Genomic DNA, 26,600 nt, shown 5'->3' on the forward strand with positions numbered 1-26,600 from the left:
GTGGTCCTGAAGGCCTGTTTATGAGTTCTTCTTACTGGGTCTGGAATGTTACACACACACACCAGCGCGCACATACACACACGTTTGTTTTCCTATACTTACGAGGACTTTTTTGGGATCACAATTGATTTACACAAAACAATATATATTTTCTAACCCCTAACCTTCACCCCTAAAACCCCATTACAGCCCTAAGCTTCACCCCTAAAACCCCATTACAACACTAACCTTCACCCCTAAAACCACATTACAACACTAAGCTTCACCCCTAAAACCCCATTTTCAACCCTAACCTTTACCCCTAAAACCCCATTTCAACCCTAACCTTCACCCCTAATACCCCCTTAAAACCCTAACCTTCACCCCTAAAACCCCATTACAACCCTAACCTTCACCCCTAAAACCCCATTACAACCCTAACCTTCACCCCTAAAACCCCATTACAACCCTAACCTTCGCCCCTAAAACCACATTACAACCCTAAACTTCACCCCTAATACCACATTTCAACCCTAACCTTCACCCCTAAAACCCCATTACAACCCAAAACTTCACCCCAAATACCACATTAAAACCCTAAACTTCACCCCTAAAACCCCATTACAACCCTAACCTTCACCCCTAAAACCCCATTTCAATCCTAAGCTTCACCCCTAAAACCCCATTACAACCCTAACCTTCACCCCTAAAACCCCATTACAACCCTAATATTCACCCCTAAAACCACATTACACCCATAATATTCACCCCTAAAACCCCATTACACCCCTAATATTCACCCCTAAAACCCCATTTCAACCCTAACCTTCACCCCTAATACCCCATTACAAACCTAATATTCACCCCTAATACCCCATTACAACCCTAATATTCACCCCTAAAACCACATTACAACCCTAACCTTCACCCCTAAAGCCCCATTTCAACCATAACCTTCACCCCTAAAACCCCATTACAACCCTAACCTTCACCCCTAAAACCCCATTACAACCCTAACCTTCGCCCCTAAAACCACATTACAACCCTAAACTTCACCCCTAATACCACATTTCAACCCTAACCTTCACCCCTAAAACCCCATTACAACCCAAAACTTCACCCCAAATACCACATTAAAACCCTAAACTTCACCCCTAAAACCCCATTACAACCCTAACCTTCACCCCTAAAACCCCATTTCAATCCTAAGCTTCACCCCTAAAACCCCATTACAACCCTAACCTTCACCCCTAAAACCCCATTACAACCCTAATATTCACCCCTAAAACCACATTACACCCATAATATTCACCCCTAAAACCCCATTACACCCCTAATATTCACCCCTAAAACCCCATTTCAACCCTAACCTTCACCCCTAATACCCCATTACAAACCTAATATTCACCCCTAATACCCCATTACAACCCTAATATTCACCCCTAAAACCACATTACAACCCTAACCTTCACCCCTAAAGCCCCATTTCAACCATAACCTTCACCCCTAAAACCCCATTACAACCCTAACCTTCACCCCTAAAACCCCATTACAACCATAACCTTCGCCCCTAAAACCACATTACAACCCTAAACTTCACCCCTAATACCACAGTTCAACCCTAACCTTCACCCCTAAAACCCCATTACAACCATAAACTTCACCCCTAATACCACATTAAAACCCTAAACTTCACCCCTAAAACCCCATTTCAAGCCTAAGCTTCACCCCTAAAACCCCATTACAACCCTAACCTTCACCCCTAAAACCCCATTACAACCCTAATATTCACCCCTAAAACCCCATTACACCCCTAATATTCACCCCTAAAACCCCATTACACCCCTAATATTCACCCCTAAAACCCCATTTCAACCCTAACCTTCACCCCTAAAACCCCATTACAACCCTAACCTTCACCCCTAATACCCCATTACAACCCTAACCTTCACTCCTAAAACCCCATTACAACCCTAACCTTCACCCCTAAAACCCCATTACAACCCTAATTTTCACCCCTAATACCCCATTACAACCCTAACCTTCACTCCTAAAACCCCATTACAACCCTAACCTTCACCCCTAATACCCCATTACAACCCTAACCTTCACCCCTAATACCCCATTACAACCCTAACCTTCACCCCTAAAACCACATTACAACCCTAAACTTCACCCCTAATACCACAGTTCAACCCTAACCTTCACCCCTAAAACCCCATTACAACCATAAACTTCACCCCTAATACCACATTAAAACCCTAAACTTCACCCCTAAAACCCCATTTCAATCCTAAGCTTCACCCCTAATACCCCATTACAACCCTAACCTTCACCCCTAAAACCCCATTACAACCCTAATATTCACCCCTAAAACCACATTACACCCCTAAAATTCACCCCTAAAACCCCATTACACCCCTAATATTCACCCCTAAAACCCCATTACACCCCTAATATTCACCCCTAAAACCCCATTTCAACCCTAACCTTCACCCCTAAAACCCCATTACAACCCTAACCTTCACCCCTAATACCCCATTACAACCCTAACCTTCACTCCTAAAACCCCATTACAACCCTAACCTTCACCCCTAATACCCCATTACAACCCTAACCTTCACCCCTAATACCCCATTACAACCCTAACCTTCACCCCTAAAACCCCATTACAACCCTAATATTCACCCCTAAAACCCCATTACAACCCTAACCCCAAGCCTTAAAAAGCCAATTGTATAAGTGAGGACCGGTCATCTGCTCATACTAGTCATGATTTGTCATGGTTACTATACTAGTGAGGACATATGGTTGCCATGGTTAATATACCTCTGAGGACATCTGGTGGCCCTGGTTACTATACTAGTGAGGTCATCTGGACCTAACAAGTACAGTAGTATGCAAACAAACACACACACACACACACACAAACATACACACACACACACACATACACAAAGGAAGGAAGGATGGAATGTATGATGAAAGGATTATCAAGAACCTGAGAGGATAAACTGTCAGATGAAAAGATTAACAGGAAGATGAGCAGATTAACAGCACAATGAGGGGATTAATAGTTAATAGACAATTTATCTGGCAGATGAGAGGATTAACAGTTAAATTAAAGGATTAACTGGCAGATGAGAAGATTAACAGGAAGATGAGAGGATTAACTGGTAAATGCAAGGATTAACTAGCCAATGAGAGGATTAACAGGTAAATGAGAAGATTAACAGGGAGATGAGAGGATTAGATGATAGTATTAACTGGCTGATGAGAGAATTAACAGGAAGAAAAGGGGTTTCACAGGTAAATGAGAGGAATAACAAGGAGATGATAGGATTAGATTATTGGATTAACTGGTGGATGAGAGAATTAACGGGAAGATGAACAGGTAAATTAGAGGATTAAGTGGAAGATGGGAGGATTAACAGGAAAATGATTGTATTAATAGGAAGATGAGTGGGTCAACAGGAAAATATGGGTACAAACAGGAAGATGAGAGGATTAGCTGGCAGATCAGAGGATTAACAGATCCAGAGAGTGTTATCAGAGACAGAAGAAGGGGGTGTAATCTAGGGATTGTGATGCTTGAGAGAGTTTTCCTGGAAGCTGATTAACCACACATTAAACTGTCTGTCTTCTCTGCAGTTTATTAACCTTCAAACCAACTACACACAAACACACAAACACTCACACACACAAACACACACACACTCCCAGGCCAATATACACCCCCTAACTCAGAGCCAGCTGTGTTCCCTAACCCTGTTCTGGTCGCCAGCCTCAGACTAGGAAAACCCCTTTCCACTGTCAGTATGACACACACACACACACACACACACACATGCACACACACACACACATGCACACACACTCTCCTCTGTCAGTAAATTGTTAGTGCCCACAGTGGTATTGAGGACTGTGAGAAACCTTCCAGAAATGATGTCACTACCACATACACACACAGACACACACACACACACACACACACATGAATCTTTCACCAGCCTAAACCCACAGACTGGAAGAGTCACAAGTGACAAAGGACCTTGTCCCAGTCACACTCTGCAAAGCACATTTGCCTGCTTGGATATGCACGGCATTGCACACACACACACACACACACACATCCGCAACCACCCACACACACCCCCACACCCACCCACAGACACACACACATCCGCAACCAGGCACACACACACACACATCTGCAACCAGGCACACACACATCCGCAACCACACACACACACACACACACACCCCAACCCACCCACACTCACCCACCACTACACACACACCCACCCCAACCCACCCACACTCACCCACCACTACACACACACCCACTACTTACTGATGGCTTTTCAGATCGTATTAAATTGAAGCTTCACAAAGCATTGAACAATATGCATCTTGGTGAAGCATAGCAGTGCTAGGGTAAATGTTCTCATTCTCAGGACCTTCCATAGTAATGTATCCACACACATGTATCCACACACATCCCCACACATTCCCACACATGTATCCACACACATCCACACACATGTATCCACACACATCCACACACATGTATCCACACACATTCCCACACATTCCCACACATGTATCCACACACATGTATCCACACACATGTATCCACACACATTCCCACACATGTATCCACACACATGTATCCACACACATTCCCACACATGTATCCACACACATGTATCCACACACATTCCCACACATTCCCACACATGTATCCACACACATCCCCACACACATGTATCCACACACATGTATCCACACATGTATCCACACACATTTATCCACACACATCCCCACACACATGTATCCACACACATCCCCACACACATGTATCCACACATGTATCCACACATGTATCCACACACATGTATCCACACACATCCCCACACACATGTATCCACACATGTATCCACACACATCCCCACACATTTATCCACACACATGTATCCACACACATCCCCACACATGTATCTACACACATGTATCCACACACATCCCCACACATGACATTGTGGACTTCCTCACCTTCATTTTACAAAATCTTATATATTTTAGCAAGATGTTTTTACAGCTGTTGTCTCCAAGTACCTAAAGCTCTGCTTGTGTCATGGTGCAGGTGAGGCAGGACACGGGCAGAGCGAGAGTAGGGATATATCATTCATTACTTCTCAACGCAAACCACAAAAGACGCAGCATACCACTAACTGAAGCATTACTGGCACAAACTATGATCCACCCAGTGGTGTGAACAAACTCAATTAATATTGGGTCCCCATTTAGAGGCAGAATTAATATAGGATCCCCATTTAGAGGCAGAATTTATATAGGGTCCCCATTTACAAGCAGAATTAATATAGGGTCCCCATTTAGAGGCAACAAAGTAAATCTGCCTCTAAATGCCTCTAAATACGATGTACAACGGGCTGACACTTCACAGTCAGAGTTCACCATGCACACAGAGCCCTCAGAAACAGGACTCGTTCTCTCCCAAGGGCTAGGGATGTGCACCCAGAACCACAGACGCCAGCACCGGCCTGAGACACTAAACACGAGAGGAGATATGACGTTAGCCTGGAGTAGATATAAGGTTTGACTGGAGTAGATATGATGTTAGTCTGGAGTAGATATAAGGTTTGACTGGAGTAGATATGACGTTAGTCTGGAGTAGATATAAGGTTTGACTGGAGTAGATATGATGTTAGTCTGGAGTAGATATAAGGTTTGACTGGAGTAGATATGATGTTAGCCTGGAGTAGATATAAGGTTTGACTGGAGTAGATATGATGTTAGTCTGGAGTAGGCTGACTAGATGGTACAGTTAATCCTCATAAGTTTGAACCAGCTGGTGTCATACTTCGATTTTCAAAAGCCAAGTGACCTAAGTTTTTTTGTTAATAGATCTTTGTTTTTTTTCACCCGACCAACTGCCATCTTTGTTTACCTCATCATTTCACCCGTCCTGTTTGGCAAAATAATCAACCCCCAACGAAGTAAAATCTATTGTATTTGGTACGCATGCACACTCATGCAACACACACACTCATGCAACACACACACTCATGCAACACACACATACAGAAAACACACACACTCATGCAACACACACATACAGAAAACACACACACTCATGCAACACACACACTCATGCAACACACACACTCATGCAACACGCACATACAGAAAACACACACACTCATGCAACACACACACTCATGCAACACACACATACAGAAAACACACACACTCATGCAACACACACTCATGCAACACGCACATACAGAAAGCACACACACTCATGCAACACACACACTCATGCAACACACACACTCATGCAACACACACACTCATGCAACACGCACATACAGAAAACACACACACTCATGCAACACACACACTTATGCAACACACGCATACAGAAAACACACACACTCATGCAACACACACATACAGAAAACACACACACTCATGCAACACACACACTCATGCAACACGCACATACAGAAAACACACACACTCATGCAACACACACATACAGAAAACACACACATGCAACACACACATACAGAAAACACACACATGCAACACACACATACAGAAAACACACAGATGCAACACACATACAGAAAACACACACATGCAAACGCTTACATTCACACACTTTTTCTTGGTGTGTCAGACATGGCTGATGAATGATCACATTCTAGCTCTCCTCTCCTTTCTGATCTCTCCAACATCTCTTCTCTACGCCACCATGTTGACACACACCTCCCTGTGTGTGTTAAAAGAAACTATCAGGTTTCATGAAACTGGAATAAATTAATAACTCCTCCCCTGCTGACAGGAAGACACACTCAGAAACACACACATCTGGGACTGACAGCTGCAACTCAACTGTGTGTGTGTGTGGGGGTGTGTGTGTGTAGTATAATTATATTTTTTGACTGACAGTGCCTTTCATCATCCCCTCTAAATGCTCTGAACCACCCCTGACCTTACACACACACACACTCTTACAGACACACACACTTTCTCACACACACACTCTCTCACACAAACACATGAAGAGCAAGTGGAAAGAGTATGTATGTGTTAGGCCAGTACTAGTTCAAATCCTGGGCTGGTAAGGTTGAGCAAGGCACTTAACCTCAATATGCTTTAAGCGTCACTCAGAAAAATGCTCTCAGATGTAATGACATTTCACATCAACACATTTGGGACAAATAGAAGCACAATGCATATAAATGGTGATAAATGGTCATGTTTAGCATCCCTTTTTGTTTTAACTAAAGGTTTTGTACGTTTGCACATGAAAAAGGGCAAATGTGGGAGGATTTTCAAATGTGTGGAGGAGGAGGAAGACTATGAGAAAGAGGAAGAAATGGACACCTTCTTGGGAAGAAGTCAAGGAGCAAACAGAAGAGATTGATACACAGGGAGAGATGGAGGGATGGATGGATGGACTGTGTGTTGAACTCTGGGGATTACCTCATCATCAACCTAATTCAGGGTGTGTGTGTGTGTTTTGACTCGGGGCTGTTGGATGGTTGCCAATCTCATCACAGCTCACTGGAATCACTTCCAGACTCAGTGACGTCTTCTTCCTCAGGTTCAGAACCAGAACCATGAAACACACATATACACACACACACACATATACAGACAAATACACACATACACACATATACACACACACACACACACATACAGACAAATACGCACATACACACATATACACACACACACACATATACAGACAAATACACACATACACACATATACACACACACACACATACACAGACAAACACACACAACCACACACACAACCACACACATACATATACAGACAAATACACACAAACACACATATACACTTTTACACATATACACGTTTACAGACAAACACACACACACAACCACACACACATACACACAACCACACACACACACACACATATACAGACAAATACACACATACACACGTATACACACACACAAACACACATATACAGACAAATAAACACATACACACTTATACACACACACACATACACAGACAAACACACACACACACACACAACCACACACACACACACACACACAAATACAGACAAATACACACATACACACATATATACAGACAAATACACACATATACACATATATACAGACAAATACACACATACACACATATATACATATACAGACAAACACACAACCACACACACATACACACATATACACATTTACAGACAAACACACACACACAACCACACACACATACACACAACCACACACACAAACACATATATACAGACAAATACATACACACAAACACACACACACATATATACAGACAAACACACACACACACAACCACACACACATACACACATATACAGACAAATACATACACACAAACACATATATACAGACAAACACAAACACACACAACCACACACACATACACATATATACAGACAAATACATACACACAAACACACACACACATATATATATACAGACAAACACACACACACCACCACATCTTGGGAAGTGTAATTGGGCTGTGTTTTAATGTGTCTGATCTTTCTACCTAAATGTCATTATATCAGAGTGGTTTGTGTGAAAGACCGTAATGGAACATAAGGGTTCATGACCATCACAGAGCCCAGTATCCTGGTAATCATGTTAATATCAGTTTTAATGATAATAACTAGTTATTGGATTCATAGTATCATGTCTGATAACCTGATCAAATACTGGAAACCTGTGTACCTGGGGATTAATCGTTTATTTGGCAGTAAAAACACTACTGTGCAACAGCAAGATAAATACACATAAATGCAATGAAAAGTAACAAGAATTTCACTAAAGCCTACAAAAGAGAAATCTATAAGGCCACATAAAATACTGACAATAAAATGTTTTGTCTTTTAAACAAGTTAGAATGTTGTGTGTTAATTGTATCTGTAACTCTGAGAAACAGGACGGATCCCTCTGTTACACAAGTGTTTACTCACCTGGAGGTAGATTTCTAATTTCTACATAATTCCCTTGTGGATCGGAGGTTTTTGCTATAACAGAATGGCTTGAAAGGAAGAATTTATGGGTTATGGAATGGCAGGGTCAAACCCTGGTGAAGCTGTACTTAACAGTCAAAGCAGTACAAGAGCTGGCAAAAAGTTCCACCCAGTGGATGAAGAGACAAGAAACAGCTACATAAAGTTATTTTAGCCAAAAGGAGCAATATCACCTATTGAAGCTAAGGATGTACTTTTTCCTGCACTCAAATGTTATTTTATTTTGATTGATCATGAATAAGTGATTGCAAAGTATAATCTTTCAGTGTAATTTGTTAAACTAGGTTACCATTATCTGTCAATAGTGTTTAAATTTCCATATGTCCAAAATAAAAAGATAACATTGTAGGGGGGTTGTACTTAGTTTTTGACCTGATTGTACATGCATACTTCATAGCATTTAACTTCTGGTTATCCAGGAGGATCAGAGGACTTGCTAATTACAAAACTGCTTTTGACTACCATGCCTCCAATGCATGGAATGTCTTGAAGATTCAAGTTAAGCTACAAGCCCTAGTGCGAATAAGGGAGTTCAAACCCCTCTTTTACAGTCTGTGGCTGCTTTTGTTTGGATCATGTTTTACATAGATTTTGTGAATTAAACTGAGGGCCTAAGTCTCAGTTTACAGTAATTCCCCTATATTCATAAAGGTCAAATAAAATTACAATTAATATTTTTTTTTTTTGTGTTTACTTTGTCATATTATATATTATCAAACAAATAAACACTTACTGGTCAGATAAATATTTTTCTAAACATTTCTCAGGTGGCCTAAGACCTTTGCACAGTACTGGATATTGGATATATAAAGGACAACATGACTTTTATCCATATATTCAATATATAAAGGACAAGATGACTTTTATCCATATATTCAATACATATAAGACAAGGTGACTTTTATCCATATATTCAATATATAAAGGACAAGATTACTTTTATCCATATATTCAATATATAAAGGACAACATGACTTTTATCCATGTATTCAATATATAAAGGACAAGATGACATTTTTCCATATATTCAATATATATAGGACAAGGTGACTTATATCCATATATTCAATATATAAAGGACAAAGTGACTTTTATCCATATATTCAATATATATAGGACAAAGTGACTTTTATCCATATATTCAATATATATAGGACAAATTGATTTTTATCCATATATTCGCCAAAATTTTGACAACTAATGTTATGCAGACTTCACCTTTTCCTGATGAGATTTATAATATTTTCAAAACACTCACACTTTTGATATTGATTGAACCCTTCAATTGTATTGTGTTAGCCTGTATTTGGGACCAAATAATATTGCAATTATTATTGAGGTACACTATAGGGCTCAACTGTGCTCATTCAAATATAGCATATCACACCTGTAATGAACACCCGGACCAGAGTTGTGTGGGTCCAATTGCAGAAGTGCAATGGTAGATTTATTGTTACGTCGCACAAGGGATTAGGCAAGCACACAAACGATGAAGACAGGCAGAGAGTCGGAAACCAGAATATCAGTCCTTGAAGGCGAAGGCACAGGCAGGGATGAGCAGAGACGTGAAACCGAGAAACAGGCAAGTAGGTCAGGAAGCCGGTTGATCAATCAGCGGAGGCTACAGTACAGGACGGGAGCATGGATGTAGCACAAAATTCTGGGCCCTGTACATAGGCGGTCTCTGAGGGCCCCTCCCCACTTTATTCAAGATTCAAACATTTTCGAGGGCCCCTCTACACATTAGGGCCCTATATACTTAGTACCCCTTTTCCCCCCAGTCCAACGCCCCTGGACGGGAGAGACGGTAAGGATATCCAGGGGCAGGCAGGGAGGTCGGTGTTCCGGGAAGGCAGTCCGTACTGGTAACCACACAGGTAGGGTAGGCAGGGAGAGACACGACGGGGCGGACGAACAGGTCAAGACGCAGGATTCTGGAAACGAGGAGAGAGGACGGGACAAGAGGGCAGAGAACACAACAGGCTGGGAATCAACTACTAAGGAGCGCGCGATAGAATGCTTGGCAGGTCCACTGGGAACAATACCTCACGCTGGAGGGGAGGAAGAGCACAGGCTAAATAGAGGGGTTAACAGGGCACAGGTGTTCAATATTCAGGTGATTGGGATCTGGAGTGTTGGGTGCGTTCATGCGTGCTGGGAAGTGAACTGGTGGCAGGTGCGGAGCGTGGCAGGGAGGAGTCGGACCGGGAGTGACGGGAAGACCTCACAGAACCCCCCTCCCCACGGCCGGCCCCCGACGGCCGAGACCGCCGCGGCGGACGACCCCGCGGACGGGGAGTGGGACGATCCGGGCGCGCAGCGTGGAACCACGCAGTGAGGTCCGCGGCCAGGACGTCGCGAGCGGGCACCCAGGCCCTCTCCTCCGGGCCATAACCTTCCCAATCAACCAAGTACTGCAGGAGCCCACCTCGGCGGCGGGAATCCAGGATGTCCTGCACTGCATACGCCGGTCCCCCATCCACGTCCAAAGGAGGCGGAGCAGGATGCAGGGCGACCGGTGGATGTAGGGGACTGCAATGAACCGGCTTGAGGAGAGAGACGTGAAACGTAGGGGAGATCCTGTACTGGCGGGGCAATTGCAGACGGTAGGTAACAGGGTTTATGCGTCGTATAATCTTGAAAGGACCGATGTACTAGGGGGATAGCTTACGGCATGGGAGACGTAGGCGGATGTCCCGAGTCGACAGCCAAACCCGCTGGCCGGGGTGGTAGAGGGGAGACGGGCGCCGGCGGCGATCAGCGTATGTCTTCTGCGCACTTGACGCCTGTTGGAGATGCCGGTGCGCCGTCTCCCAAACTCTCGCGCTGCGTCTGAACCACTCGTCCACTGCAGGAACCGGACCGGGTTCTGTATCCCAGGGGAAAAGAGGGGGTTGATAACCGAAGACACATTGAAACGGAGTGAGCCTGAGGGAGGAGTGAATGAGGGAGTTTTGTGCGTATTCTACCCATGGGAGGAACCGGCTCCAGTCGTGTGGCTGTTCATGACACTGTTGTCGCAGATACTTTCCTATATCCTGGTTTAGTCTTTCCGTCTGACCGTTGGTCTCAGGATGGTACCCGGAGGATAGGCTTACTGATACCCCGAGTCGGTCGCAGAAAGCCCTCCATACACAGGAGATTAATTGGGGTCCCCGGTCCGACACAATGTCCTCGGGAATCCCGAACTGCCGGAACACCTGTTGGAAAATAAGGTCCGCCAATTCTGTGGCATTGGGCAGGTTAGCTAGGGGTATCAGACGGCACATCTTAGAAAACCGGTCAACTACGGTTAGAATCGTGGTATACCCGTTGGAGTCCGGTAGGTCCGTTATAAAATCCATAGCGATATGTGACCAGGGGCGGTGAGGAGTAGGTAGAGGCTGTAGCAGCCCCTCGGGTAAGTGACGGGGACTTTTCGATTGCGCGCAGACAGGGCAGGACAGGACATAGTCGCGCACATCGTCGGATTGAGACGCCCACCAATACCGCTTACCCAGGATTTTAGAGGTACGGGTGATGCCCGGATGCCCAGTCCCCAACGAAGTGTGGCACCATTGCAATAATTGGGGACGAACCGCCGCAGGAACATAAATCTTCCCTGGTGGGCAGGTAGGAGGGGCCGGATCCGTCAACAGGGCCTCCTCGATGGTGTCCTGGATGTCCCAGCGTATTGGTCCGACACGGCAGGTGGAGGGCAGAATTGTTTCGGGCGACGGAGGGCAGGTCGGTTGCTCGAACAAGCGGGAGAGGGAGTCAGCCTTGGCATTCTTTTTCCCCGGTACGTAGGAGACTGAAAAACGAAAGCGGTTGAAGAAAAGAGACCATCGGGCTTGCCGGGGATTTAAACATTTAGCCGACTGCAAATATTCCAGGTTGCGGTGGTCCATGAGTACCAGGAAGGGGTGAAGGGCTCCCTCCAACCAGTGTCTCCATTCTTCCAGTGCCAGTTTAATCGCGAGGAGCTCTCGATTCCCGACATCGTAATTCCGTTGAGCGGGGGTGAGTTTCTTAGAGTAGAAGGCGCAGGGGCGCAATTTGGGAGGCGTGCCAACGCGCTGTGACAGGATCGCCCCTACTCCCGTTTCCGAGGCGTCCACTTCCACTACGAACGGGAGTTGGGAATCAGGCTGGTGGAGTATGGGAGCACTGGTGAATAGGTCCTTCAGTTTATCAAAGGCTGCTTTGGCAGCGTCTGTCCAACACAACGTCCGGGTTTTCTGGCTGGTCAGAGCGGTCAATGGGGCAGCGATGGTGCTGAAGTTCCTGATGAACCGTCGGTAATAGTTCGCAAAACCCAGGAATCGTTGCATCTCCTTGACGGTTTTTGGGGGTGGCCACTGACGCACTGCCGATACCTTGCTCTCGTCCATCTGGACACAGCCTGGCAACAGCACCGATCCAAGGAAGGCCACTTGGGAAACGTGGAACACACTCTTTTCTAGTTTTACATACAGTCGGTGTTGCTGCAACCGTTGTAGTACTTGTCGGACGTGCCCAATGTGCTCTGTTAGGTTTCCAGAATAGATCAGGATGTCATCAAGGTATATTATGACAAACCGGTCAATCATGTCCCGGAATATGTCGTTCATGAATGCCTGGAAGACGGCGGGTGCATTGGTAAGGCCGAAGGGCATGACTCGGTATTCGTAGTGGCCGCGTTGGGTGATGAAGGCGGTTTTCCATTCATCACCTTTTCGTATGCGCACGAGATGATACGCGCTCCGCAAATCCAACTTGGTGAAGATAGAGGCCTGTCCGATTTGTTCCAACGCTGCCGAGATGAGAGGTAAGGGATAGCGGTTCTTGATGGTTACAGCGTTCAGTCCTCTGTAATCTATGCAGGGGCGTAAGCCGCCGTCCTTCTTTCCAATGAAGAAGAAGCTAGAAGCAGCAGGGGACGTCGACGGGCGGATAGCTCCTTGACGCAGAGACTCGTCAATGTAGGTGTTCATGGCCTCTGTTTCCAGGACGGACAGAGGATACACGCGTCCCCGTGGAAGCGGGGCTCCCTCGATCAGCTCGATGGCGCAGTCCCACGGGCGGTGTGGTGGTAACTCCGAGGCTTTTTCCTCGCTGAAGACCTGTCTGAACTGGGAGCACGTGGGCGGGGGTTCCGAAGTGGTTGATGTCATGGCGCTTTCCACTGAGGTGGCTCTGCAGGGAACACTCAAACAGCGAGATAGGCAGGTCATATTCCAGGCCGTCAACTCTCCTTTACTCCAGGAAATGTCTGGGTCGTGTAGGCAGAGCCAGGGGTGCCCCAGCACCACCGGCTCATGGGGGGAGGAAACCACTAGCAACTGGATGCGTTCTGTGTGCAATGCCCCCACCTGCATGTCCAGTGGTTCCGTTTGATGGCGAACGTAGCCGGATCCAAGTGGTCCCCCATCCAGGGATTTCACGCGCAACGGCGGTTCTATTGGGTACAATTTGATCCCCAGTTGTTCTGCCGTTTCCAAGTCTATGAAACTCCCTGCGGCTCCTGAGTCGACCAAGCCCTCCAGGCAGAACGGATTCCCCCTGACAGTGAGACACACAGGTAGATGCAACTGCTTATGGGTGACGTTGAGGAGGTGGGAGCTTCCTACCTGATGGTGCGCGGAGGTCTCTCTCTCTCCGGGGCGAGGCGGCCTGATAGGGCACCGGGAGGCGAAGTTTCCTCTGTCGCCACAGTACAGGCATAGACCCTCGGAACGGCGACGATGGTGCTCCGCGGCGGACAGACGGGAACGACCTAGCTGCATGGGTTCGTGCTCTGGTGGTGTCGCTGGGGGTGTCGACACCGTGGATGTCGAAGGGGCCGGTCTGGGTCGTAGGGTGGTAGTCCTCCTTCGGTCCAACAGTAAGTTGTCTATGGCAATGGACACATTGATGTACTCACTGAGGGAGGCGAGGTCACCCCTGCAGGCCAGCTCTGCCTGCAGCTCCCGATTCAGTCCCCTCCGGTAGACCGTGAGCAGGGCAGCCTCGCTCTACCCACTCCCTGCAGCCAAGGTGCGGAAATCCAGGGCGTAGGCGGCCGCAGTGCGTGTCCCTTGCCGGATCTCGACCAGCTGATCCCCTACGTTACGTCCCGTGACGGGGTGGTCGAACACTTCCCTGAATAGGGCAAGGAACTGAGCCTCCGAGCCTAGTTCGGGGCTATTTGCGGACCACAAGGCTGTGGCCCAGTCTAGGGCTTTGTCAGTTAACAAGGAGATGACGAAGTCTACCTTGTTCTGGTCACGGCCGAACTGGCTCGGGTGGTAAGCGATGTACTTCGAACACTGCATTAGGAACCCCTTGCACTTTCCCGGAGACCCGTCGTATTTGCTTGGCAGGGATATGTTAGGAGCGGGGGCGGAGACGGCAACCATACCGGACGGAGGAGGCATGGGTACTGGATGTCGAAGTAGCCGCATCATCTCCTCGATCCTCTCCTCTTGCTGCGACAGTTGCGCATGCAGCTCTGCTGGATCCATCGGTAAGGTGAGGTATTCTGTAATGAACACCCGGACCAGAGTTGTGTGGGTCCAATTGCAGAAGTGCAATGGTAGATTTATTGTTACGTCGCACAAGGGAGTAGGCAAGCACACAAACGATGAAGACAGGCAGAGAGTCGGAAACCAGAATATCAGTCCTTGAAGGCGAAGGCACAGGCAGGGATGAGCAGAGACGTGAAACCGAGAAACAGGCAAGTAGGTCAGGAAGCCGGGTGATCAATCAGCGGAGGCTACAGTACAGGACGGGAGAGACGGTAAGGATATCCAGGGGCAGGCAGGGAGGTCGGTGTTCCGGGAAGGCAGTCCGTACTGGTAACCACACAGGTAGGGTAGGCAGGGAGAGACACGACGGGGCGGACGAACAGGTCAAGACGCAGGATTCTGGAAACGAGGAGAGAGGACGGGACTAGAGGGCAGAGAACACAACAGGCTGGGAATCAACTACTAAGGAGCGTGCGATAGATTGCTTGGCAGGTCCACTGGGAACAATACCTCACACTGGAGGGGAGGTAGAGCACGGGCTAAATAGAGGGGTAAACAGGGCACAGGTGTTCAATATTCAGGTGATTGGGATCTGGAGTGTTGGGTGCGTTCATGCGTGCTGGGAAGTGAACTGGTGGCAGGTGCGGAGCGTGGCAGGGAGGAGTCGGACCGGGAGTGACGGGAAGACCTCACAACACCAAAATTGCCGCCCACCAAGATTGAAAAATGAAAATACAGAATTTAGAATATCTGTGACCCTTTCGTGCCAGCTTTCGTGACATTCATTTTCAAGCATCCTAAATAATGATCATTAAGTGCACAGAACACTAGTTGCACAATGTCGGACATTTTCTGTTGTTGCAACCCAGAATACGAGGATTAATGGCATGGGCGCAGTTGTTCATTTTTGGAACTCCTATACATGAGGTAAAAAATCCAACCCCATGGGCTGTCATGTAAAAAATACTTTGCTTTCAGTCCCAAAGATGTTATTTGGACCCCAAGATGTAATTCGACCCCAAAGATGGTATCACAAATCCATGTATGAAGCAAAGACAATGATAATATATGTAAAATACATGAAATGTATCATTGTACATACCAACATTATACACTGTCTTATAAATAGGCTATATTTGACTAAACATTGGAGGGCAGAGTAACAGTGGATTGATGCAGTTAAAAATATAACAGCTAGGAACCTTCATTATCGGCCTTTCATAGCGGTTGAAGGGTTAAATCGTCTCATGGTCATAAAGTATAATCCTAATCCTAAAGTATAAATGCATCAGAAAAAAACTATGTTTTGCTATCAAATAAACCCTAGCTGGATTTAAGAGGTTATTGATACTATGTTGATTAGATCAATTATGTTTATTTTTTCCATAGTGGAAAAGAACAGTGCAAGCTCATTGAAGAGTGATTTTGTGGGTCTGCACGAGCTAGCAATTCTGCATGGCAGTTCTGGAAGAGCTGAGGCCATTCACACATGCTTGCAATGGAGCACACACAGATACATGTCAGTGTTACCAGGTGGTTAACAATGAAATATTGGAACCATAAATACAAGATGATGTCACATTAAAAGACTTGTGCACACACACACAAAGACTCACACACTGAAATAAAGAAAAAAAAAATATAGCTGTATATAGAGCAGCTCTATATATAGAGAGGACTAGAAATATTAGAGAGGACTAAAATATTATGAGATACACAACACACAGCACCACATTGATAATGTCAAGATTATGCTCCTAAACACTGTAAGCAAAAAAGTAGATAGCAAACATGCTAGAACACTAAAAACAACAAGACAGATGCTGATAGATCTAACAGATTCACACTACATACAACAAGACAGATGCTGATAGATCTAACAGATTCACACTACATACAACAAGACAGGCGCTGATAGATCTAATAGATTCACACTACATACAGCAAGACAGGTGCTGATCGATCAGATAGATTCACACTACATACAGCAAGACAGGTGCTGATAGATCAGACAGATTCACACTTCATACAGCAAGACAGGTGCTGATAGATCTAACAGATTCACACTACATACAGCAAGACAGGTGCTGATAGATCTAACAGATTCACACTACATACAGCAAGACAGGTGCTGATCGATCAGACAGATTCACACTACATACAACAAGACAGGCGCTGATAGATCTAATAGATTCACACTACATACAGCAAGACAGGTGCTGATCGATCAAATAGATTCACACTACATACAGCAAGACAGGTGCTGATCGATCAGACAGATTCACACTACATACAGCAAGACAGGTGCTGATCGATCAGACAGATTCACACTACATACAGCAAGACAGGTGCTGATAGATCTAACAGATTCACACTACATACAGCAAGACAGGTGCTGATAGATCAGACAAATTGAGCAGATTATTTGGTTTATTTTCATCCAAGTTTGATGACTTTTTGGAATCTAACCATGCACACACGTGCACACACATACACACACTTAACATGCACACACATACACACACATAACATGCACACACATACACACACACACATAACATGCACACACATACACACAATGTATATATTTGTAATGAATTAAGCCAGATTTTAAAAACTATAAAATGCTCCACTGATTAAGAGAAGTCTATGTCTTTACTTGACTTTACCTGACTAGTGTAAGGTTGGGTTAGGGTTAAGATGTTATTGGTTAGGTTTGGGATTAAGGTTATTATAAGGTTTAAAGTTAAGGGGTTATTGGCTAGGTTGAAATTTGTGGTAAAGGGGTTATTGGTTAGGTTTGGGGTTAGGGTTACAAGGTCATTGGTTTGGTTTGGGGCTAGGGTTAGTTTTAGGGTTAAGGGGTTATTGGTTAGGTTTGGGATTAGGGTTAGTTTTAGCCCTAAAGTAAAGGGATTGTTGGTAAAGTTTGGGATTAGGATTAAGCGGTTATTGATTAGGTTTGGGATTAGGATGAAGGGGTTATTGGTTAAATTTGGGATTATGATTTAGGGGTTATTGGTTATCTTTGGGATTAGGATTTAGGAGTTATTGGTTAGCTTTGGGATTAGGATTTAGGGGTTATTGGTTAGCTTTAGGTTTAGGATTAAGCTGTTATTTGTTAGGTTTGGGATTCGGATGAAGGGGTTATTGGTTAGGTTTGGGATTAGGATTTAGGGGTGATTGGTTAGCTTTGGGATTAGGATGAAAGGGTTATTGGTTAGGTTTAGGATTAAGATTAGTTTAAAGATTAATGTTAAGGCTTCTAGGGAAAGTTATATTTTGAATGGGAATCATTTTTTGGGTCCCCCCAAGGATAGTAATACCTGAAAGTGTGTATGTGTGTCTGTAATGGATGAGTCTGCGTTTGGCAGCTGAAGGCATGGGGATTGTTTCCACTATTAGTGGGGCCCATGATCTGGCCTTAACACACATACACAGACACGCACACAAATGTCTATGTTTAGCAGAAGCCGTGTGACAGTAATATGCTAGCTGCTTCAGTAAAACGTGGAGGTTTTGATGCTTCTAGTGTTCTTGATTTCTAGAGATCTCTGCAAATGTATAACTTCTGATGTATTTCCAGAGTTCTCAACAACTTTATAAACTCGGACAGAGGACTACAGTTTTCAACGGCCTAATTAACTCTGACAGAGTTCTAGAGTTCTAGAGTTCTGAACAGCTTTATTAAATTTGACGGAGGCTCATTATCTCTAAATACAGACCTGAACCTCTAATAAATCATCTCCCTGCTCCCGATAGAACCTTACCACAAAGCATTAAACCATCATGGGCCCAAACCACAGTCCTACTGGCACACACAGCCTATCGAGAGAGAGACAGATAGATAGAGAAAGAGAGAGAGGGGGGGGGAGAGAAAGAGAGGGAGAGAATGGGGAGAGGGAGAGAGAGAGTGTAACCTCATGCTGGCAGCTGGGTGAAGGTTTTGGAATTGGGAGGTGATAGAAATAGCATGATGCCTTTCAGTTCTCCTCCTTTCTCGTTCTCCGTCTCCACCACTGGTGGTTTCAACCGATCCATTCATGTCACTGACAGGATAGAAAATGTGGTGGCCAGGTCTGAATCACTTCTCATTTAGGGACTCATTCTGAATCACTTCTCATTTAGGGACTCAGTCTGAATCACTTCTCATTTAGGGACTCAGTCTGAATCACTTCTCATTTAGGGACTCAGTCTGAATCACTTCTCATTTAGGGACTCAGTCTGAATCAGTTCTCACTTAGGGACTCAGTCTGAATCAGTTCTCATTTAGGGACTCAGTCTGAATCAGTTCTCATTTAGGGCTTCAGTCTGAATCAGTTCTCACCTAGGGACCAAATCTGAATTAGTTCTCACCTAGGGACCAAGTCTGAATCAGTTCACACCTAGGGATGAAATCTGAATCATTCACCGATTAAAGGAGAACCATGAAAATGTGGAAATAATATTTACATCTTATGTTCAACAGGAGGGTGCTATGAGGATTATAGTTGGAAAATACTCAACAGTCCTGGAGTGTTGGATTTCAAAATGGAGGATAATCGCAAGTTGACCGTAGGAACCCTAACCAAGCCAAGAGGATAGCTTGTGGACATTAGAATGTAAAACTATTATATTGTACAATACGATGTGTGAGTCAATTAGTCGCCTGGAAGTATTCAGTGATACTGCCCCCCCCCCCCCCCAGAGTGATTGACATGTGAATTAGCTGGCATGGTGATGATAAAATAGCTCTAAACAGGCCGAGACACAAACCCAGCTGCACTGACATGGTCCTCCCCTCTCCTTCTGTCTCTCCTCTCCTCTACTTCGCCTCTCTCCTCTCTTATTCTCTCCTCCTGCCTCCTCCCCTCTGCTCCTCTTTTCCCCAGCTCTCCTGCTGCCACCCTCGGAAAACTTATATAAAGATGACATACTAATTGTTAAAGAACTGCTGATTTTTCACGTTGTTTTTAAAGCTTTTACGGTCATGCCAGATATTTTATTTTCTCCCTTCAACTCCTTCCCTCTTTTCTTCTTCACACGGTTTTTTTCAGAAACCACATCCAGCTATATAAACCCTTCATCTATCTGGTCTAAAATAAGACCCTGCTCAGTGGAAACACTTTGATGAGGATGGAGATCAGAAAACATCAGAACCCATCAGCATAGTGTTGAAGAACCATTGTCCTGTCTCTACATGTGGTTAACACACACTTAAACACACGCACACACACACAGACTTTGGGATATCCCCAGAATATGACAGAATCCCACATAATGGTTCTATCCCAATATAGTATTTGAACCACCTTCTTGGCTGCTTGTGCAGTACCAGAGACATAACACTGGGATGTTTTAACAAAACATTAATCATTTTATTAATAATATATAAATCCAAGAAAATACTCTGGGAGAGGTTATTATTCCCCAAACGTATCCATAATTCAAAATCTCAACTTTCTGTCTGTCTGTATGCATGTCTGTATTTATCTGCCTGTATATCTGTCTGTCTATGTCTATCTGTGTCTGTCTGTCTGTCTCTGTATGTCTGCATGTATGTCTGTGTCTGTATGTCTGTGTCTGTCTGCCTGTATGTCTGTGTCTGTATGTCTGTGTCTGGATGTCTGTGTCTGTCTGCCTGTATGTCTGTGTCTGTCTGCCTGTATGTCTGTGTTTGTATGTCTGTGTCTGTCTGCCTGTCTGTCTGCCTGTATGTCTGTGTTTGTATGTCTGTGTCTGTCTGTCTGTGTCTGTATGTCTGCCTGTATGTCTGTGTCTGTATGTCTGTGTCTGTCTGTCTCTGTATGTCTGCCTGTATGTCTATGTTTGTATGTCTGTGTCTGTCTGCTTGTATGTCTGTGTCTGTATTTCTGTGTCTGTCTGCCTGTATGTCTGTTTCTGTATGTCTGTATCTGTATGTCTGTGTCTGTCTGCCTGAATGTCTGTGTCTGTCTGCCTGTATGTCTGTGTTTGTATGTCTGTGTCTGTCTGTCTGTGTCTGTATGTCTGCCTGTATGTCTGTGTCTGTATGTCTGTGTCTGTCTGTGTCTGTATGTCTGCCTGTATGTCTATGTTTGTATGTCTGTGTCCGTCTGCTTGTATGTCTGTGTCTGTATGTCTGTGTCTGTCTGCCTGTATGTCTGTGTCTGTATGTCTGTGTCTGTATGTCTGTGTCTGTCTGCCTGTATGTCTGTGTCTGTATGTCTGTGTCTGTATGTCTGTTTCTGTCTGCCTGTATGTCTGTGTTTGTATGTCTGTGTCTGTCTGCCTGTATGTCTGTATGTCTGTGTCTGTCTGTGTCTGTATGTCTGTGTCTGTCTGCCTGTATGTCTGTGTTCGTATGTCTGTGTCTGTCTGCCTGTATGTCTGTGTCTGTCTGTGTCTGTCTGTGTCTGTATGTCTGTGTCTGTCTGCCTGTAAGTCTGTATCTTTATGTCTGTGTCGGTCTGCGTGTATGTCTGTATCTTTATGTCTGCGTTGGTCATTGTGTATGTCTGTGTCTGTATTTCTGTATGTTTGGCTGTGAGGAGCTGGAGACATCCTGTTGGTGTGAGTGTGATTATGATATATAGTTAGATTCACTCTTGCGTATGAGACTCATTATCAATTACCAGTGTTTTTGTTGCCCTGACCGCAACCATTATCCATAGAGCCACAGGGAGCAAAGGATGGAAAGGGGAAAGAGAGAGAGAGAGAGAGAGAGAGTGGGTGAGAGAGAGAGAGTGGGTGGGAGAGAGAGAAAGTGGGTGAGAGAGAGAGAGAGAGTGGTTGAGAGAGAGAGAGTGGGTGGGAGAGAGAGTGGGGGGGGAGAGAGAGAGTGGGTGGGAGAGAGAGAGAGTGGGTGAGAGAGCAAGAGAGTGGGTGAGAGAGGTAAGAAGAAACAAGATAAACAGAAAAATGCAGATGAAAAGATGGGGGGTAATTCTCATCAACAATTATTTGAATTAGCTAAGAAAACAGAAAACAGAAGAGATGGATGTGGTGTAGAGCTCCAGTCAGGTCAGTGGAAACATGAAGGAAAGATGAAGATTCCTTGGTGTTGGAGAGGAAAAATGGAGAGAGAGAAATAGGAAGAAGGAGATGCAGAGGCCTAGAGATAATTCACAACACATTTGTGGTGGGTGAATGCATCCTGGCAGTCACAGCCCAGCAGAAAAGCTTAAAACAGGGTTAGGTCTACTTTCCCTGCTCCTTCATTTTCCTTTCTCTCCACTCTCTCTGCTATCTATCCCTTCTTTCTTCCGCCTTCCTACTCCCCTCTCTCATATTTTGACTTGTCTTGTCTTCTACTCTCCTCCCTTTCCTCCCTTTGGCCTTATCTTTCTGACGCATAACATTTATCCACCCCATAACAGTATCTCTTCTGTAGAACTGAAGATTCTGAAGAAGCTCAGTAAATCAAGTGATTTCAGGACACCAACAAGCCAATGTAGGGGGCTTTGGATGTCATTCAAAAGCCAATCAAAGCCAAGAGGAGATTGAATGTGGACTCCAACTGGCTGGTGCGCCCAATTAACTCCTGGGCATGGAGCAACTGGCGGATGGTTGACTCCTCGTTAGAAGGCTTGTTAAAGAAATGAGGCAGTGGTCTAATGAGGGGACAGAACACAATGACTTCAAAACAACTTTGTTTAAAGATAATCTAGATCAAGTATGTAGTGCCTTCCAGTAAGTCACTTTGGACGCCTCAGGGGTTTCAATATATATTGTTCGTTTTATTCCAATGTATCATTTATTAAAATGAAGTCCTTTACAACACCAAAGCAATGGACAAGAGAGTTGCCTCCAACACGAAACATTACATAGTGTACTATTACTTACAGTGGTGCTCAAAAGTTTGCATACCCTTTGAGAATTGGTAATGTATGTACCATTTGTAAAGGAAACATGAGTGAGCAGGCAAAACATCTTTAATTTCTTACGGGATTCACAGTCAACTGTGGGTCACAACAGAATGCCACAATCATAAAACGAAAAATAGCAACTAAGAAAAAAATAAACCCTTAGTTCTTAATACTGTGTATTCCCCCCTTTAGCATCAATGACAGCATGCAGTCTTTTGTAATAGTTTTCTATGAGGCCCCGAATTCTTGCAGGTGGTATAGCTACCCATTTGTCTTGGCAAAATGCCTCCAGGTCATGCAAAGTCCTTGCACTTTGAGATCTCTCCAGAGTGTCTCAATGATATTAAGGTCAGGAGACTGTGGTGGCCACTCCAGAACCTTCACATTTTTCTGCTGTAACCACTGGAGGGTCAACTTGGCCAAGCTGCGCATGGGACGCTCTTGGACATTCCAGCACGAAAATGACCCTAAGTACATTAGCGTCCCATGCGCAGCTTGCATGTAGAATAACGCAAATTGTCAGCCAGTATTTTCTAATAACATGCTGCATTCATCTTGCCATTAATTTTCACAAGATTCCTTGTGCCTTTGGAGCTCACACCCTCCAAAACATCAGTGAGCCACCACCATGCTTCACAGTGGGGATGGTATTCTGTTCACTATAGGCCTTGTTGACCCCTCTCCAAACATAGCGTTTATGGTTGTGACCATAAAGCTTAATTTTGGTCTTGTCACTCCAAATTAAAATGCGCCAGAATCTGAGGTGTGCCAAGATGTTGTTGGGCATTTTGTAACCAGGCTTTTTTGTGGCATTGGCGCAGTAAAGGCTTCTATCTGGCAACTCGACCATGCAACTAATTTTTTTCAAATATCGTTGTATTGTGCTCCTTGAAACAACCACAGCGTCTTTTTCCAGAGCAGCCTATATTTCTCCTGAGGTTGCCTGTGGGTTTTTCTTTGTATCATAAACAATTCTTCTGGCAGTTTTGGCTGAACTCTTTCTTGGTCTACCTGACCTTGGCTTAGTATCAAGAGACCCCCGAATTTTCAACTTCTTGATAAGTGCTGTACAGTACAGTACTGACTGACAAGGCTTTTTATATACATTACCTTGTCTTTTGACGTTCTTTTCTGCTCCCATGGCTCAGTATCTAGCCTGCTCAGTGCATCCACGTTTTTGTCAAAGCACTTTGTGACAACTGCTGTTGTAAAAAGGGCTTTCTAAATACATTTGATTGATTGATTGAACATGTGAGCTAACAAACGTATTGAGTAGTTATACAGAGAGCCTATTTGCAATTTAAAAAGCCACAGGTGTGAAAAATAAATAAAAATAATCTGTCATATTTTCGAAATGAATGCAAAAAAAAATACATTTCTGCCAGGGTATGCAAACCTATGAGCCCAACTGTACTTACAAGTACTTACAATGACTTTCTGAAATGCAACACCGTACAAGGTTCTGGGAGCTCAATCAGAAAACAATATTTTGGTGTTTTGAGTTTTGTTAAATACAGAAATAAATTGTTTTCTTTAGATGAGGTTTTCTCTTTAGACCACTTCTGAAAAACGTCTAACTTGAGGTGATTCTGGAAAACATTCCATTAGTAAGGCTGACAGTACTGAAGCTGACATATAACATCACCATAGTCCAAAATCTTAATAAAAGTGGCAATTTTCATTCTATGGTGAGAAGACAGACACTAGCTCAATAAATACCAGAATCGTAAAGGTTAATGATGTTGAAATTATTTACATGGTGACTTTGGGACTAATACAATTGCATTTATTGTTTTATTTTGCATTGAGTATCTGCTTAATACCTTTATTTTCTAGTTAGTGGAAATCAGACAGCAAGTATCCAGATCAGAAGTCTACAACAAATGACCCTATACTGAAACCTGGAGAAGTCTTTATCAGTCAGGTCATTCTGAATCCATAGTCAGGCATATTAGACTTATATTTTATTTATTATATTCAATACTTCTACCCATATTGTTCATATTCCCAATTCAACACTCTTTAAAATTGCCTGCTAGTTAACAATGTTATGTATATTTTTGCTACATTAGTATTTGTTTTTGCTGTATTTTTTGCTTTATTATTTCTTAATTCTTACTGCGTAGATGCCATGTGCCATGTCACAAAAATTTAATTGTTCAGAATGACTCTGTTATTTGTTGAATTTGATGAAAAAAAGATTGTGACGATGTGTACTGCTCATTTCACAGAATAGCACGAAAAAGCTGCAACCAGAACAGAAAGCAGAGGGGGAGGTCCTGGTGCACAACTAAGCAAGTGGACAAATCCATTAGAGTGTCTAGATTGAGAAACAGACTCACAGGTCCTCAACTGGCAGCTTCATTAAATAGAACCCAAAACACCAGACTCAACGTCAACAGTGAAGAGGCGACTATGGGATGCTGGGCTTCTTGGAGTTCTTCCTCTATCCAGAGTCTGTGTTCTTTGGCCCATCTAAATCTTTTCATTTTACAGTCTGAGATAGGGCTTTTTCTTTGCAACTCTACTTAGAAGAGAAATGAATGGCAGAGGCTACCACTTTAACTGTATCAACTTAGAGTGGTCAGTAATGTAGATGCAACAGGTCTCATTAAGTACTGCACACAGCCCCCCCTGCACCACATAAATCATGTCCAGGCCCATACGATTCTGTAACACAACTTTACACATGCTGGTAACTTCCTCACCTCACAATGTAGCATTAGCCAATTTCTATATCTCCTCAGCTAACATCCAAATATCTTTAGGAGCAAAACCCACACCTACCAAGGGAAAGCTAGAAAGCATAACCTGAGTAGATTTGGTAAATGACAATCTTAGACAAAGCACTGGAATCAATGGAAGGTGCTTTGCACCTGAGTGGATGTTGACTATGGGCAGAGGGTGGTCCTCATTAATGTAAATCTATAACAGACACCTGAGTGGATGTTGACTATGGGCAGAGGGTGGCCCTCATTAATGTAGATCTATAACAGACCCCTGAGGGGATGTTGACTATGGGCAGAGGGTGGTCCTCATTAATGTAAATCTATAACAGACACCTGAGTGGATGTTGACTATGGGCAGAGGGTGGCCCTCATTAATGTAGATCTATAACAGACCCCTGAGGGGATGTTGACTATGGGCAGAGGGTGGTCCTCATTAATGTAAATCTATAACAGACCCCTGAGTGGATGTTGACTATGGGCAGAGGGT

This window comes from Esox lucius, chromosome 4 (assembly GCF_011004845.1).
Source record: "Esox lucius isolate fEsoLuc1 chromosome 4, fEsoLuc1.pri, whole genome shotgun sequence".
Classification (NCBI taxonomy): domain Eukaryota; kingdom Metazoa; phylum Chordata; class Actinopteri; order Esociformes; family Esocidae; genus Esox; species Esox lucius.